At 38.1% G+C, this 17,500-nt stretch overlaps 2 protein-coding genes and 1 long non-coding RNA gene across 5 annotated transcripts in view; 1 reads left to right on the top strand and 2 right to left on the bottom strand.

Annotated features, from left to right (window-relative positions):
• Positions 1 to 5,478, bottom strand: part of LOC144958024 (HIG1 domain family member 1A, mitochondrial-like) — a 22,267-nt gene extending 16,789 nt beyond the window's left edge. The window contains exon 1 of the mRNA XM_078889617.1: positions 5,437 to 5,478. The gene's annotated coding sequence lies outside the window, so the exon portion shown is untranslated. The remainder of the gene's footprint in view (positions 1 to 5,436) is intronic.
• Positions 1 to 17,500, bottom strand: part of LOC144958023 (uncharacterized) — a 127,957-nt gene that overhangs the window by 25,449 nt on the left and 85,008 nt on the right. The window lies entirely within an intron of this gene.
• Positions 12,849 to 17,028, top strand: LOC144958029 (uncharacterized). 3 transcript variants are annotated; one of them, XR_013642310.1, is made up of 3 exons: positions 12,849 to 12,878; positions 13,892 to 15,877; positions 16,225 to 17,028. It is a non-coding gene; the product is annotated as an uncharacterized LOC144958029 (long non-coding RNA). The 3 variants fall into 3 exon arrangements; XR_013642311.1 differs by lacking the exon at positions 12,849 to 12,878 and having other exon boundaries at positions 13,848 to 14,009; positions 15,746 to 15,877; XR_013642309.1 differs by lacking the exon at positions 12,849 to 12,878 and having other exon boundaries at positions 13,848 to 15,877.

Genomic DNA, 17,500 nt, shown 5'->3' with positions numbered 1-17,500 from the left:
TATCAGCCAGGAACTCATTTCACACCTGAGTACAGTGAGACAACACAGGGACAGAGTCTTGTCCACTGGACTCAAACCAGGGACCAGCAGGTAAGTAACCGCGTCGCCACCAAACCACAAAGCTTCACAGAGAAAACCCATTTCCGTGTTTGAGACAGTTTGTAAGAAAACCCATCATTTCCGTGTTTGAGACAGTTTGTAAGACACAGGGGTGATTGGCAGATCAGACGAATACATTTGACGAAAAAAAAGCAATTAAAGAAAGATGACAGAACTTTGACAACTTATCTATTGATCTAACAGACAATTAACTCAGAGGCCACAGGATGGCCTGTTTTAGGAGATTTACAGCATTTACGGCACATTTACGTCATTTCTGCACCAGTAAAAAGGAAGAAAGGTAAATTTCATCCCTGGCACCATCCAGTGGATAGAAGAAAAGACAAGAAAGCAAAAAAAAAAAACCCAAAAAACCATTTCCTCACTGATCAAATCATCATCATCATCATTGCCTCTTTCACCCTGAGTCAGGGTATAGGCCAAAAAGTTTCCATCCTTCTCTATCCTGAGCTAACTTTTTTTTATCACTTCACTGTATATCAGCTTCTTTAATTCTTCTCCATGTTCCTCGTGGCCTTCCCCTTGATCTTCTGCCCTGAGGGTTCTAGTCCAATACTTTCTTTGTTTTTTAGCCTGTGATTTTGCTGCCAAAAGCCTATCGATAATATATACTCCAGAGACTCTCCGATCCCTCCAACCCGTGTCACCCCCACCACCCACTATTGACACATCGTTTATTAAAGTAAGAAAGAGGGGAGAAAAGGAGGAATAAAAACAAAATTCAACAGACGGCCTTTTCGTCCATTTTTACCCTGTGTAGTGACAGGTAATGTAAGATCATTAAAGAATAAAATTGATGAACTGTTTTCACTGTGTCGTTACAATAATGACTATCGTCAAGCCTCCATAATAGCTTTAACAGAGACTTGGCTCTCTCCTCACATACCATCATCATGTTTTGATATTGAACAATACTCACTATTTCGAGGAGATCGGACTAATGTAAATAAACGAACTGGGGGTGGGGTGTGCACATATATTAACAACAAATGGTGCCACCCCAATAATTGTCAAATAAAGAAAATGTATTGTGACGATTATATTGAATTTATTACTGTTTCGTCACGACCTTATTATCTACCCCGGGAATTTACTCATGTCATCATCATCAACGTCTACATTCTACCATCATCAGACAACAACACAGCGAAAAATATTTTGAAGAAAGAAATACAGGACATTCAAATGAAGTCGCCAGATGCCGTATTGATGGTCACTGGTGATTTTAACCAATGTAAAGATTTCACTCTCCCGGGACTTCATCAATACGTGGACTGCGAGACAAGGGACAAAAAAAACATTAGATTTATTCCTGTGTAATATTAAAAATAGTTACAAATGTTTACCCCGTGCCCCATTGGGTTTATCTGACCACTGCATGCTCTTGCTACTCCCCACCTACCGCCCTGTTTTTAAACGTGTAAAACCAGTAAAGAAAAGTGTACAGATCTGGAACGGAAGTGTGTGTGAAGATTTGCGTGGTTGTTTTGAATGCACTGACTGGAATGTTTTTATCGAATCATGTGATAGTGTGGATGAGCTGAATGACTGTGTGGGTGAGTATTTAAAATTCTGTGAACAGCTCGTGTCTTGTAAAAAAGAAATAAAATATTATCCTAACAACAAGCCTTGGATAACAAAAGATCTAAAACTTTTATTGAACCAAAAGAAAACTCTCTTTACTAGCAGAAATAAAAAAGATCTGAAAACAAAACAAAAAGAGATAAAGAGAGTAATATCCAGTTGTAGAGACAAGTACAAAAATAAAATTGAAAAATGCTTTTCTTCTGGGGATATACGGGACACGTGGCGGGGGCTTAAAACTGCTGTTAACTATAATCCAAAGCCCACGATTATATCTGAAGATATCGAAATTGAAACTCTAAATAAATTTTATTCACGTTTTGACACAGCAAACAAATTTGATATTGAAAATGAAAAACATAAATTAGACAGGGCTTTGGAAGATGAAATGACTATTGAGGTCAGTGAAGAAGAAACGAGATTCGTATTTTCGAAACTAAACGAGAGGAAGGCTGCTGGGCCGGATGGATTGAAAGGAAAATTATTAAAAGAATGTGCCCATCAACTGTCCCCCATTTATACACATATTTTTAACTGGTCCCTCCAATGCGTTTCGATCCCTGAAATTTGGAAAACTTCAAAAATTATTCCTGTTCCAAAAAAAGAAAAACTTGAATCTATGAACGATCTCAGACCTGTTGCACTGACTTCAATAGTCATGAAATCTTTAGAAAAACTTGTTCTTGTTAAAATTAGGAACCAGTTTATGCCATTGAGTGATAGTCATCAATTTGCTTACAAACCAGGACGTGGCGTAGAGGATGCCATTTTGCTGTTTACAAACAACATCTACAGGCATCTAGATCACGCTAAGAGCTATTGCAGATTGCTTTTCGCAGATTTTTCTTCAGCGTTCAATACAATGCAACCTCAGTTGGTTGTTCAAAAATTGACTAGTCTGAATCTAAACAAGTATATAATTGCTTGGGTGCTCGAATTTCTTACGGAGAGAGCACAATATGTTCAATTAGGACAAAATATATCTTCCTGTATAACTACAAATACTGGTGCTCCTCAAGGTTGTGTATTGTCCCCTGTATTATTCACAATATACACGAATGACTGTAGAAGTCAAAACCTGAGTGTACCTTTGATAAAGTTTGCAGATGACACCGCTCTTCAAGGCCTCATAACAAATGGCAACGAAGTGGCTTATAGGCAAGAAATTGATAGATTTGTGTCTTGGTGTGATGCCCACCACCTAGAGCTTAACATAAGCAAGACAAAGGAGCTAGTGATTGACTTTAGGAGAGTGAAGGAACCGATAGAACCGTTAAAATTAAAGGACCAATTCGTCCAGCGAGTTCCTCACTACAAATACCTTGGTGTAACAATTGATGACAGGCTCAAGTGGGATGAACACTTGAAAATAATTAGGCATAAGATGTGCAGACGTACATATTTTTTATCAAAACTCTCTCAGTTTAGAATAGATAAAACCCTCTGCACATTATTTTATAGAGCAGTAATCGAAAGTGTTTTGTCATTTTGTATAACAGCTTGGGAGGCAATTGCTTAGCAGTGGAAAGGAACAAAATAAATTCAAATATTAAAAAATCTATTAAACGCTATATAAATGATGTTGACGATGTAGATCTTTTATACGAGAAATTTTGTATAAATAAAATAACTAAAATATTAAATGACCAGTATCATCCACTAAGACCATCAGTTATTATGTCAGAAAGAAGTGGTCGCCCTTTCTCTATTTCAACGAAAACAGAGAGACACCGAAAATCATTTCTGCCGTCCAGTATTAGGCTTTATAACAACAAGCAATAATCATTTTATACAATTATTTCGCATTTTTAGTTTCAAAAAATGTAAATATTAAATTATTAATTTATTTGTTTTGCAATCTTTTCAATTTTTAATTTATTGTGACAGTTTTGACTATTTTACAGTGTTGAAATTATTCATATTATAAAGCGCAGCTCTGGTAATGGAGCTACTCCTTTTTCATATATTATACATCCTATTTCCATTGTATTTTTATCTTATTATGTAAATTATAACACGTCTGTACAAAAAATTTCCTTTTTGGGATGCAATAAAGTATTATTATTATTATTATTATTATTATTATGTTATGTTATAGTGGAGTCATTCTTTCTAAGGGTGTGTCCAATCCACCTCCATCGTCTTCTTCCTATTCCCTCTCCCACTGGGTTCTGAGGTGTTTTTTTTCATACTTCATATTTTATTCTATCCATCCATTTTATTCTGTAGCTTACGCATGCACCCGTTTACGAAAATCTGTACCCTCCTTATACATGCCTGTGATGCGTTCCAAGTTTCACATCCCTACTGCAGGACAGACTTTATATATGTTTGAGTTGAAAAGTCTTAGCTTCAGTCGAAGGGAGATATCTCTAGTTCTCCAAACTCTGTCCAAAGATGTGAATGCAGCCTGTGCCTTTCCTATCCGTGCGTTCACCTCTGCTTCCGTGCCTCCATCCTTGTCAATTATACTCCCGAGATAGCAGAAAGTGTCTATATATATCTTCAAGTTCCTGATCTAATACTATGATTATCTCCCTTTGACGCGTACCTATCCTTATGACCTTTGACTTTGCAGGGTGAATTCTTAGACCAATTGATTCCGAGAGGCTGTTTAATGAGGTCCCCTTTCTTTGGAAGCTTGATAAGATGTCCTTCCTTCCAATCCGTTGGGAATATCCCGTCATTCCAGATTCTCTCAAATAGTGGGTGTAGGGCCTCAGCATTTCTTTCAGCATCAACTTTTAGAGCCTCTGGTGGAATCTGGTCTGGTCCAGCAGCTTTCCCCCTTTTCATCTTGTTAATGGCACCCACAATCTCTGCTATCGATGGTGGATCACAGCTAATTGGTAGCTCATTCCTTGCAGGCAAAATTTCCGGTGGGTTGTCTGGTGGACTATTCTTGACCCTCTCAGACGAGTCCGAATAGCCGCAGCCTAAATCTCTAGCTATCTCGGGCGTGGTTTCCAACACGCGAAATACCTTAAAGCACACAAACGTATGTATATCTAGAAAATATTAATCCATAGCAGGGGAAACTATAGTCAGTCACAATTCAAAGGAGCACAGAGAGAGACTAGATGCATGCATGGGCTTTTATAGCCAGTTACGTCACACACACACACACACACACACACACAAAGAAGAAACAACACACAAGACTCACGAACCCACAGTTCTTCACGGACATAAAACAGTTCACAACAACACAGCTGGGGACTAATGCAATTCAGAATACACAACAAAAATGCGTTCCCTACATTAAGAAAAAAGATGAGGGTTCATGCCCTGAGGTAAGAGAAAGACGAGAGTGATGAGGAGAGTGATGAGGACAAAAGAGGGGAGTTGAGTAAGAGGAGAGAATACATGTTGGCCGTAAATCATTATCTTCATCTCCCCCAAATTGTTTCATTAACTCAAGAAAACATCGATAGAAAACACAGACTTGACTGTCAATAAAATGTTTAGCAAAGCTAATTTGACAATGGAATATTGTCTGCTTTATAGAAATCCTTGGCCCAGATTGCCTAAGGTTAATCCATAACATTTTTTTTTCTCCAGCAGACAGAAAAAAAAACTCCGCCACGTTCGCTCTTTGCAAGAAAACCAGAGCATGAGATTATGTTTTTGTAATGACAGGTTCTTCGTATTGATTAATCAAGCAGTTAATGCATAAATCGTGAAAATGCGCAAGAAACGAGTGAATTATAGTAAATGAATACAATACGTTACCACAAGCCGGTGTCCGATGTCTATCAAGCAAGCAGACTTGTCAACAGGGTTGCCAGATTATTTTTCAACAAAATGCCAGGGGAAGACTCAAAAAATGCCAAAACACTCAAAAAGATGCCAAAGTCTGTTGACTCCCACCCCCACTAAGAAAACTACTCACTTTTGATAGACAATTTACTATCATATCCTGGTGGCTTGCGTGTTTTCTTTTCTTTTCTTTTATTTTTTTTTTTATTTATTTTTTTTTTTTTTTGAATTATACTAAATTTCCTGTTGGGGTAATTATTTACCTACTGACTACTAAGTGGAGTGCTAAACCACTACACCACGGTTGGATTTTAAGAATGAAAAAGAAATGTGAAGATGTTTGTTTTTACGCGTTTAGAAATAATTAAGAAAAGGTGTCATTTGAAGTATAATATACAAGAAAAGAAAATGCCAAATGAAAATGCCAAATGCCAAATGATTTTTCTAATGCCAAACGGTTTTCAAAAATGCCAGATTTTTGGAATCTGGCATTTAAAATGCCAAACTGGCAACCCTGCTTGTCAAAGTGATGCAGGGTTGGGGCAAAGCGGAAATGTCAAGGTCACGTGTGTCATAAAAGTTCAAAGTTCAATATGATCATACAATAAGCTCACAGCAGGAATACCAATTTGGCGCTGCTAGCACAAACTTCCATTTAAATTTAATCTTTTTTTTTTTTTTTTCTAAAAAGCCAATTTGTATGGGGAAAATTGTATTGTCATTTTGGAAGTTTTTTCGCATATTCAAACCACAAAACGTTACTCATTTGATAACAAACGAACACTTAATATACAAAATATACGTTTTCGCACTCACTATACAATGTGAATATAATATCTGCTTGAGACATATGGCAGCGGGGAAATAAAGGTGTGATTTATTTATCAAGTGCGTTTTAGGGGAAAATCGATGTTAGAAAAATAAAAGTTCAATTTATTTTTATTTTATGACTAGTTTCACATATTTTGTGAAATCAATCTGGCAATCATAGGGTACCTAAGGACGACGGCCAATGGTTTGATGGGCTTTGGCGTGTCTCCGCACAGCTGTTGTTTATTAACAATGTAAAGAACATGCACAGTTACCATGATAGAGTCACAGTGAACACTGTATGTTAAACTAGTTTTTAATGATAAAAACACAACCAAGTCAGCACCCATTCATTTCTAAACGTTAAGGGCTTAAACTGATTGTTTGTAAATGAAGAGCAACTCTCTTACCGTATGTAGGCTACTCAGGTGTAAAATGAGTACCCTAGTCTACGTCATCTCTACGTCGAAAAAAAAAATCTTAATACTGCATTGCAATCGTCATGTCTCGTTCTTCATGTCGAGTGCATCAATTGGCATGGGACCTCCTTGCAGCTAGAGGCACCTTAATGAACCAGTTTAGATAGAGAGATAAATAATGTGAACAACATAAGTGTGACTTATATGACTGGAGACAATAACATAAGACAAACAACGTGTCGACTCTAAACCTTCGTCTGGAGATCAACAAGACACAATAAAATGGTCTTTAATTGCATTTTGTTGAATAATAAATTTGGCTACGAAGATATGTATTGGGGGGTGGGGGGGGGGGGGTAGACATGAAGGGAAGAAATAAATAGGGTGAATTAGAGCACTTGTAAAGAGGTTTGAGCACATTTAATGGATGCTCTAACATAAAAGGGAAAATAAAAGATCAATATTGTAACACACCGAAAGATACAGACAGCAACGATCTGATCGTGGCCTTCATTAACATAGCCTGACCGCGGCCTTCGTCAACTCAAACCGTAGCCATCGTTAATTTATAGATAGTTCGAAGATGACGTCACTCAGGTCTTTGTCATTGTTTTTTGCCATCCGCGTTTATGAGTAATGCTCACTGAACTGTATTAACCGAACAGCAATTAATCGAACTATCTATAGATAGTATGCAGATGACGTCACTCAGGTCTTTGTTATTGTTTTTGTCATCCGCGTTTGTGAGTTGTTCTCACTCAACTGTATTAACCAGACTATAAAAGTTCATGGTTACACAGAGTTTGTGTGTTGGTCCGTTATACTTCCGGATGGCAATGTTGTGAACTCCTTGGCCAAGCGCATTCTATCTTTTGCCTGACACTGACCAAACAGACAAGTCTTTGGCCACAAAAGAAAACAAATCGTGAGTTGTATTCAATAGGTCAACCACACTCGTTTCCTTGAGCTCTACTAACGACAACTCACTTGACGGTGTAAAAACCTTTTAAAAATGACATCAAACTATAGATTTAGTATGCAGATGACGTCACTCAGGCTTTTGTTATTGTTTTTGCCATCCGCGTTTGTGAGTTGTTCTCACTAAACTGTATTAACCAGACTATAAAAGTTCAAGGTTACACAGAGTTTGTGTGTTGGTCCGTTATACTTCCGGATGGCAATGTTGTGAACTCCTTGGCCAAGAGCATTCTATCTATAGAAGTTGACGTCAATCGACTCTTGTTATTGCTTTTTTGCCATCCACATTTATGAGTAATTCTCACTAAATTGTATTCACCAGATTATAAACGTTTACGGTTACACATAGTTTTATGTGTTGGTCCGTAATACTTCCGGATGGCAATGTTGTGAGTTTCTCAGCCAAGCCCATACTATCTAAAACGGATAAACACACAAAACCATGTGTAATCTTGAACGTTTACAGTCAGGTTAATACAGTTTAGTGAGAATTACTCATAAGCGTGGATGGCAAAAAAAGAATAACAAAGACTTGAGTTATAACGTCAAATTCATTCTATCAATAAATTCAATTTCCATCCAGCATCTGGATCATCCAACCCGACATAATAACGTTTGGAGGTGAAGGGTCACGAGTCACATCGTTCTTGCTACACACGTGTTCTTATTTTCGTCTGTGTGTCACGCTTGCCGCCTGCAACGGGAGATAATAATAATATAAATAATGATGCGTTACTCACACATTGCGAGAGAAGCAAGGGCTTTGTTTATTTATCCAACACGACACACCACTGAGTTTTGCACGCCTGTCATTTAAAATAAAATTTTTTTTATATATTTTAGTTCAACGATGTTCACAGCACAATGCACGGAGCATAAGTGTGAGTCTGGTTGGGGTTAAAGGTCACTGTCCTCACATCATGTGGTGACCTTGACATGTAATATTATTATCGGAGTCTCTTCATATTTTTTTATTTTAAAAAAAAAAAAAAATGAATTCTGCCTTAGTGCTCATCGCTCATAATGTTTGAATAAGCGTGAATTGATATTATGCGTTTAGGTAAAATACTCACAACATCCGCCAGCCAGATTAAATATACCAACAAATAAAACGGTGTGTGAGCTTGACCATTAGTCTGATTAATATAACTTCGTGAGAACTAATCACCAAAATAGCTACCTGGAAATAAACAAAGCCGAAAGACGTTAATTTCGTTCCTTCAAAAGTCTGAATGATATAATTTAGTGATAACTAAGCACGAACAGGTCGTCTACAAAACAACAACAAGTGAAGAGGGAATCGAAAACGATGATGTTCTTGACTTCGCATCGTCACAATTATTAGAATTTAGCCATAAAAACGCACCCACCTATAGATAGAATGAAGTTGACGTCACTCGGGTCTTTGTTATTGTTTTTTGCCATCCACGTTTATGAGTATTTCTCACTTAACTGTATTATCCAGACTATAAAAGGTCATAGTTACACACAGTTTTGTGTGTTGGATTGTGAGCTTCTAAGCCAAATGTACACTATCTATAGAAGATACGAAATAGACGTCATCCACCTCTTTGTTATTGTTTTTAGCCCGCCATTTCTATGACGTGTGGTCACTAAATTTCATCAATCAGACTATAGATAGAACGAAGATGACGTCACTCATGTCTTTGTTATTGTTTTTTGCCATCCGCGTTTATGATAAATGCTCACTGAACTGTATTAACCTGACTATAAACGTTCATGGATACACACAGTTTTGTGTGTTGGTCCGTTATACTTCCGGATGGCAATGTTATGAGCTTCTTCGCCAAGCGCATACTATCTATAGATAGAACGAAATTGACGCCACTCAGGTCTATGTTATTGTTCTTTGCCATCCATCCATGTTTATCAGTCATTCTCACTAAACTATAAACCAGACTATAAACGTTCATGGGTACACTTAGTTTTATGTGTCGGTCCGTTATAATCTGGATGGCAATGTTGTGAGCTTCTTTGCCAAGCGCACATCATCTATAAACGTTTAATGTCACACGTGCTTTTGGGTGTTGGGCATGGCCTATTAAGCACTGTAGTTACGTCATGATGTTGGTGGATGTTGTGAATTTATTCACTTAACTCATAGCATCAATTGAGTAAATGCACTTGTCACCCCATATGTCAATCCGGTATCAAGCCGGAATGATTTCAAACTATAAAACCGGGATCGATCTCGGTCCCTTTGTGGGTGAAGCGGGTGCGCTACCAACTGAGCTATCTGGACCCCCTGACTGAAGACACGGTATGGCGATCTTTAACTTTAATACATTTAAATCCTCATCTATGTTCATCGCAAACTCAATTAAATCGCCCATTTTGGTGCTTGACTCAAGGAACCGTGTTATAAATCACGTGACGCCAACACGTATCCTGGTTTTGACAAAACATTTATTTTAAACATATTTTAGTTTCAGCAACGATCGTTGAAAAATACCCGCAGCCTTTCAATATGTTTAAAACTGGCTGGAGTCTTCAATAAAATATGTCGTACTTCTGGAGAAAAACGAACCGTATTTAAAATTTGGCCAGAAAACTCGTCCTTCAAAGATCGATCGATTTAAATGACCCTCATCTTAGCAAAAACTCTCAAACCTGGGACTTCGCGAAGATCGATTTAACGAGGGTCATTTAAATCTATTGATAGTTGAAGGACGATTTTTCTGGCCAAATTTTTAAATACCGGTTTTTCCAGAGTAGGGCAGAAATGTCAGTAGTCCTTCAGAGCCATTATCTCATGGAGCCGGAGTTAATCACGGGCTCTATAGATAGTTCGAAGATGACGTCACTCAGGTCTTTGTTATTGTTTTTTGCCATCCGCGTTTATGAGTAATGCTCACTGAACTGTATTAACCTGACTATAAATGTTCATGGATACACACAGCTTTGTGTGTTGGTCCGTTATACTTCCGGATGGCAATGTTATGAGCTTCTCAGCCAAGCGCATACTATCTATTGAGTGAAACGGACAATAGTGATTGCTAGCTACCCTTGGACATGAGGCTAGTCTATCACAATATATTGTGTGTGTATGGGGGGGGGGGGGTAGGGAAAAAATCTCGACTCTTACCGAGAACGACCTCGGTCCCTTTGCTGCTCTTGCACCTAAGCTATCAACGCGTTTATGATAAATGCTCACTGAACTGTATTAACCTGACTATAAACGTTCATGGATACACACAGTTTTGTGTGTTGCTCCGTTATACTTCCGGATGGCAATGTTATGAGCTTCTTCGCCAAGCGCATACTATCTATAGATAGAACGAAATTGACGCCACTCAGGTCTATGTTATTGTTCTTTGCCATCCATCCATGTTTATCAGTCATTCTCACTAAACTATAAACCAGACTATAAACGTTCATGGGTACACTTAGTTTTATGTGTCGGTCCGTTATAATCTGGATGGCAATGTTGTGAGCTTCTTTGCCAAGCGCACATCATCTATAAACGTTTAATGTCACACGTGCTTTTGGGTGTTGGGCATGGCCTATTAAGCACTGTAGTTACGTCATGATGTTGGTGGATGTTGTGAATTTATTCACTTAACTCATAGCATCAATTGAGTAAATGCACTTGTCACCCCATATGTCAATCCGGTATCAAGCCGGAATGATTTCAAACTATAAAACCCGGGATCGATCTCGGTCCCTTTGTGGGTGAAGCGGGTGCGCTACCAACTGAGCTATCTGGACCCCCTGACTGAAGACACGGTATGGCGATCTTTAACTTTAATACATTTAAATCCTCATCTATGTTCATCGCAAACTCAATTAAATCGCCCATTTTGGTGCTTGACTCAAGGAACCGTGTTATAAATCACGTGACGCCAACACGTATCCTGGTTTTGACAAAACATTTATTTTAAACATATTTTAGTTTCAGCAACGATCGTTGAAAAATACCCGCAGCCTTTCAATATGTTTAAAACTGGCTGGAGTCTTCAATAAATATGTCGTACTTCTGGAGAAAAACGAACCGTATTTAAAATTTGGCCAGAAAACTCGTCCTTCAAAGATCGATCGATTTAAATGACCCTCATCTTAGCAAAAACTCTCAAACCTGGGACTTCGCGAAGATCGATTTAACGAGGGTCATTTAAATCTATTGATAGTTGAAGGACGATTTTTCTGGCCAAATTTTTAAATACCGGTTTTTCCAGAGTAGGGCAGAAATGTCAGTAGTCCTTCAGAGCCATTATCTCATGGAGCCGGAGTTAATCACGGGCTCTATAGATAGTTCGAAGATGACGTCACTCAGGTCTTTGTTATTGTTTTTTGCCATCCGCGTTTATGAGTAATGCTCACTGAACTGTATTAACCTGACTATAAATGTTCATGGATACACACAGCTTTGTGTGTTGGTCCGTTATACTTCCGGATGGCAATGTTATGAGCTTCTCAGCCAAGCGCATACTATCTATTGAGTGAAACGGACAATAGTGATTGCTAGCTACCCTTGGACATGAGGCTAGTCTATCACAATATATTGTGTGTGTATGGGGGGGGGGGGGGGGGGGGGGGGGGGGGTAGGGAAAAAATCTCGACTCTTACCGAGAACGACCTCGGTCCCTTTGCTGCTCTTGCACCTAAGCTATCAACTCCCCCCCCCCCCCCCCCCCCCCCCCCCCCCCCCCCCCCCCCCCCCCCCCCCCCCCAATGAATATCAGTAGCTTGTCCCATAGGCGAGCTATAGCTCGCCAGTGAGACAATTTGTCCCGATCCACCAGATGGCGCCACCAGTCTTTGGCAATGGCTCGCCTGTGGGACGGAGTGCTCGCCAAATCCGTGGCTAAAATGGCGACGTGGTCACGTGTTGCTTTTTATCGATACCAAAATAGTATTGACATTGGGTTAAACTAGATAAAATGGCTTTTTAAGAATATTTGACATCTATATTTGGAGTTAAAATGGAAGAAATAAAGGATTTAATAAATTTAGAGTATGGCAGTACCTATGTGTCCTCCATGGGTGAACCATCGCTGTAAATAAATTAAATTATATTGACTACTGTCTCGAAAGTATATTATTGGGTAATTCGATATAAAATTTTCCGCGCCAAAACTAAAACAAGAAAAGGAGTGGAGTTGCCTCGATAATAGGTAGCTACTGCTAGAGTAGGTAAAGCAAAACTGAAACGAAAAAGGAACATGGTCAATGGCATCAACATGAAGAGTAAGTTTAAGCTGACGTAAAATAATAAGTCGAGGGCTTTTCATCCTCTCTTAGTCTTAGCGTATTCAAATCTGTCACTCCACCCCTAGGAAACGATGCTTTTTTCCTTTTTTCTATATTGGAGTTTGAGGATGTAGCGTAAAAAACAAACAAAAAGAAAACCGCGTCGATCTTCTTATTCTTAGCACATCATCACTCTGATCTCTTCTCCACTTGTACTGCAACTAAATCTACACATGAAAAGGGAGATCTTATTAGCGTTATGGCTATAGACTTTCATATGTCCACCAATAAATATTAACTAAAGTTTCATAGAGAGAGAGGCTTGGAGTTGAGTAGAGAGAGACAAGGAGGCGGAGGGAGATCAAAATCTTGGTCCCTGGCCAATTTTGGCTTCCTAACCTAATGACAATGTAAAACCGTATTTTCGTTTATGGAACTGTTTCTCTTTATGTTGAAGAGGCGAGTTTGATTTTTTTAAATTCTATTATTACTTGTTTGGTTTGCTGCGATTCAAGTTCAAATTCATATCTTCTTTTTTTTTAAAAAACTGGCTAGCAATGGCAATAATAATACTACCCTGCCCCTCCCCCTCCTCCAGAAAGGTGAATGAAAATGTAAGCGAATTTTTGAAATTAAGAGAAAATTGAAGAACAAAAGAATGAAAACTAAAAAGGTGAGTCCTTCAGAAAGCTCCTAGTGCCAAGGGAAACAACTCAAATATTCCCTCGATTAAGCCTAAGAATAAATATAACTATAACCTAGTACCTTTAACTAACCCTAATACTAGGAAAAACAAACACCCAAGCACCTTTACTAAAACTAATCCTAATAGAAAAAAAATCTGATCTCGACCTAAACCTAATTTATTATTAGTTTTGCATGTTTTTTCTGCTAATTTGCAAATGACATTTACAATAACAACAAAATACAAGTGACATTCAGTTCTTTTCGTGGATTCTGTTTTTTCTATTTCTTCTTAATAACATAATTTGTATTGGATATCTCCACAGGTCAGATGGATCTGTAGTGTAGTGAGTAGTGGTGAAGTTGTTTGACCCTGAACTGGAAGGTCCCGGGTTCAAATCACTTGATTCAACGGGTGATTGAATTACCCTTAATTTAAGGAAGGTTTGCAAGTTACTATTATTATATTTATATGAATCTGTAAAAATAGTTTTATAATTTTTAGATTGGCCAGTAATTCTGTGCTCGTTGACAAAAATATGGGCTGTACAGAAAAAAATTTGAACCCTGCTTTTATATGTGTGACTTACACATTGGGCAGGCATGACAATTTGAATGATGGGTTTTGACTGGAATGCGTTTTTTATTTAGTGATTTTGTATTCTGGCACTGTGCTATTATCTTTGTTTTGGTGGTCTAACTGGATTTTACGTCATGTATTCATGTTTTAACTGTCTGTTATTGGCTAAAGTTGGTTGATCATATGACCAAGAACAAACTATTCAGCAAAGATCAACATGGTTTCATGGCGGGAAGGTCTACAGTAACAAACCTACTTGAAACAATGGATGACTGGACGAGAGACCTGGAATTAGGCAACAATTTAGATGTCATATACCTCAACTTCAGAAAGGCATTTGTCAAAGTTCCACACTGGCGCCTAATCAGGAAATTGGAACAGTATCAAATTAATGATCAGACAGTCAAATGGGTCAGAGATTCCTCAAAGATAGAAGACAAAAAGTGATAGTGAATGGAACAGCATCAACGGAGAGACTGGTAACAAGTGGAGTTTCACAAGGAAGTGTACTGGGACCAGTTCTCTTCCTGATTTATATCAATGACTTGCAGACAATCTATCATCTAAATGTAAAATCTTTGCCGATGATACTAAGCTCTATGGAGTAGCTAATACAGAAGAAGAAAGAAACACCTTACAACAAGATTTGAAAAAGCTTCAAGAATGGTCCGAAATATGGCAGATGGAGTTCAATGTAGATAAATGTGCAGTTCTTCACCTAGGAAAAAACAACAGAGAAGCAAACTATATAATGAAAGAAAAACCCCTGCAGAAATCCAATGGGGAAGAAAGACCTAGGAGTATTTATTGATAGGAAGCTAAACTTCAAGAAGCAAATTCAAGATGTTCAATCTAAGGCTAGTAAAACACTCGGAATAGTGAAAAGAAATTTCAAGAATCTGAAAACAAAACACATGACTACCATCTACAAGACTATGGTTAGATCAAAGCTGCATATGGTATCCGAAGTTTGAGGGAGACAAAGCTGTTTGGAAAGAGTGCAAAGGAGAGCAACAAAACTTATCACACACCCGAAAGAAAAAACCTACTGTGAGAGATTGAAAGAATTAAATCTCCCGACCTTAGATTACAGGAGAAGAAGGGGAGATATGATCCAAACATATAAAATAGTAAAGGGAATAGACAGGGTAGAGGCAGGATTCCTTAAACCAAACAAGAACATTCAGACACGAGGAAACAGCAAGAAACTGAAAAAAGAACGTTTTAAAACAAATGAAAGAAGGAACTTTTTTTCATCTAGAATTGTAAATAACTGGAATAAACTGCAAGAAACCACAGTATCAGCAAAAAATTTGAATAAATTCAAAGCAGAGTTGGAGATAAGCAGCACCCTAGGAAACAAGTTCAATTATAAAAATTGGTCCAATCATTAATAGATGAGGAGGAGCGAAGGAGACTACACCAAGTCTAAAAGCTCTATACAGAGGTATCCAGGTAAAGGAGGGTTTTGAACTCGAATGTCCCTTGTTTAGTGTTTTGCTCTTTTTACATTTTATGTAGGCATCCTGCATATATATTGTAGATGTTATAACATTCAGTTTTGTACATTACTATTAATGTTGATTAATCTAAATTTCAGATGGCATTCCAGTATCTGTAGTGGTGTTCGTGTTCAGCCTGGCAGCACCAAAGATGGGCAACTCAAAGGTGAAAGGGTCAGGGCCATGATTCAGCTTTAACTATAAAATCATTTCCTGGACATGATATTTGAGTGAGTAGAAATCCCATTAACATAACCTGACCCCAAAAAATGTGACCAATCTCAATGAAGCAGTATTATTTCGGGGTGACGCTTCGGAAGTTAATATTATAAGATCATTGAAATCTTGCATTTATTATTAAATTTTTTAAATTTTCTATTGCTGTTGCACGAGCTTGAGGTGCATGCACTGGGACTGAGTTCGAAGTTGCAGGTATTAAAGAATATTACTATTACACTCCTCTCAATGGTTTCATCTGTTAGTATTTTTATTTATTTATTATAATTTTTTTTTACAATAATTGGTTCTCAAAGTTGACAAATCCTCATTTTTATTTTTATATTATTGTTACTCTCAGGCAAATGAGCAATGAATAAATGGTCACAACACTAAACTTGGGAAAGTCGATGCAGTCAGGACGAATAATTTCTGAGCGCTGCCTAGCAGGTAACTATATATCGCTCTAATCGAGCGACATCTAATGCCTGCTAAAATAAAATAGTGTATGGATGTATGTTTCATTCCAATGGCATATGGCAGAGATATTGTTTAATTAATTGTTTGTTGATGTACTTAGATAATAAAGCACAAAGGTGATTTTCTGCACTTCTGACTGTGCATCTTCACAGATCATATCTGGACTTGCGTTGTGCTAGCTCACTTTTCTGAATTAAAAATTCACCCCATACACCGGAGCATACTCAATGTCTCAATCGTTTCTATGTTATATGTTTGTGATGAGAATATTGGCTATTAAGCTTAACTGCTGGTCAAAAATTACTTCGCGATGGTGGCGAACGAATCGGCGATCTCAAGAAGTGGGTGAGAGAGGGATCTAGAAATGACTTTGGGTTTGAAACGAATATTTTTGTGTTCGTGGATAGCTCACACGGTAGAGCCACGCTCTCACCTGCCAGGCGGAGTTGTCGTACCAATAAGGTCGCAGGTTCAAACCCCACCACCGCCGCGAAAAAAAAAAAAAAATTATTCTCTATTGTCTTCTGGCACTTTTCTACTCACTTCATATCTTGTTGCTAGTGCAGTCCATAGTTTTCGTTGTTATTGGGGAGTGCTTTAGTCATCTTGGAAATAATGTCCCAAAAGTTGTGTCATCTGCATGTGTATGACGATTTTCTATTTATAAACAAGAGTGCCGACGGTTTTCCTCGGATCTGCGGAAATCCGCGGTTTTGTAGTTTAGAGGAGGAATTTCCTCCTTTTTAAAATTACAATTTCTCGAAACAATGTGAGAGTTGATGTGTGGTGGAACACACAGGTGCAGTTTTCCACTCTCCAGAAGTTAGCTAGAATATCAATGATAGTCTATCATCTCAATTGCTCTAAAAGTGGGGTTTAGTGCAGTAGAAATGGGGCAATCGTTCAACATTTTCCTACTTTTTCACTTTTTGTCACCACCAGCACCGAAACAAACAAAAATTCTGGGCTTTATTACACATGGCGCTTGAGTTTTTCATCAAATTTCTTTGACGCATTGATCAATGATTCAGTGTTCGATTTGGATTGATAGCCTATCAGAAGATTTTCAAAGTAATCTTGTGTTCCTCTGCTTGGGTTTCAACAAGGGTATCTCAGCTGTAAAGCCTTTTTTATTCCACTTTGGCAAGAATGATTGA

Source organism: Berghia stephanieae, chromosome 12 (genome assembly GCF_034508935.2).
Source record: "Berghia stephanieae isolate SIO BIC M18660-M18661 chromosome 12, UCSD_Bste_1.3, whole genome shotgun sequence".
NCBI lineage: Eukaryota > Metazoa > Mollusca > Gastropoda > Nudibranchia > Aeolidiidae > Berghia > Berghia stephanieae.
This window is presented reverse-complemented; position numbering and strand designations above follow the sequence as displayed.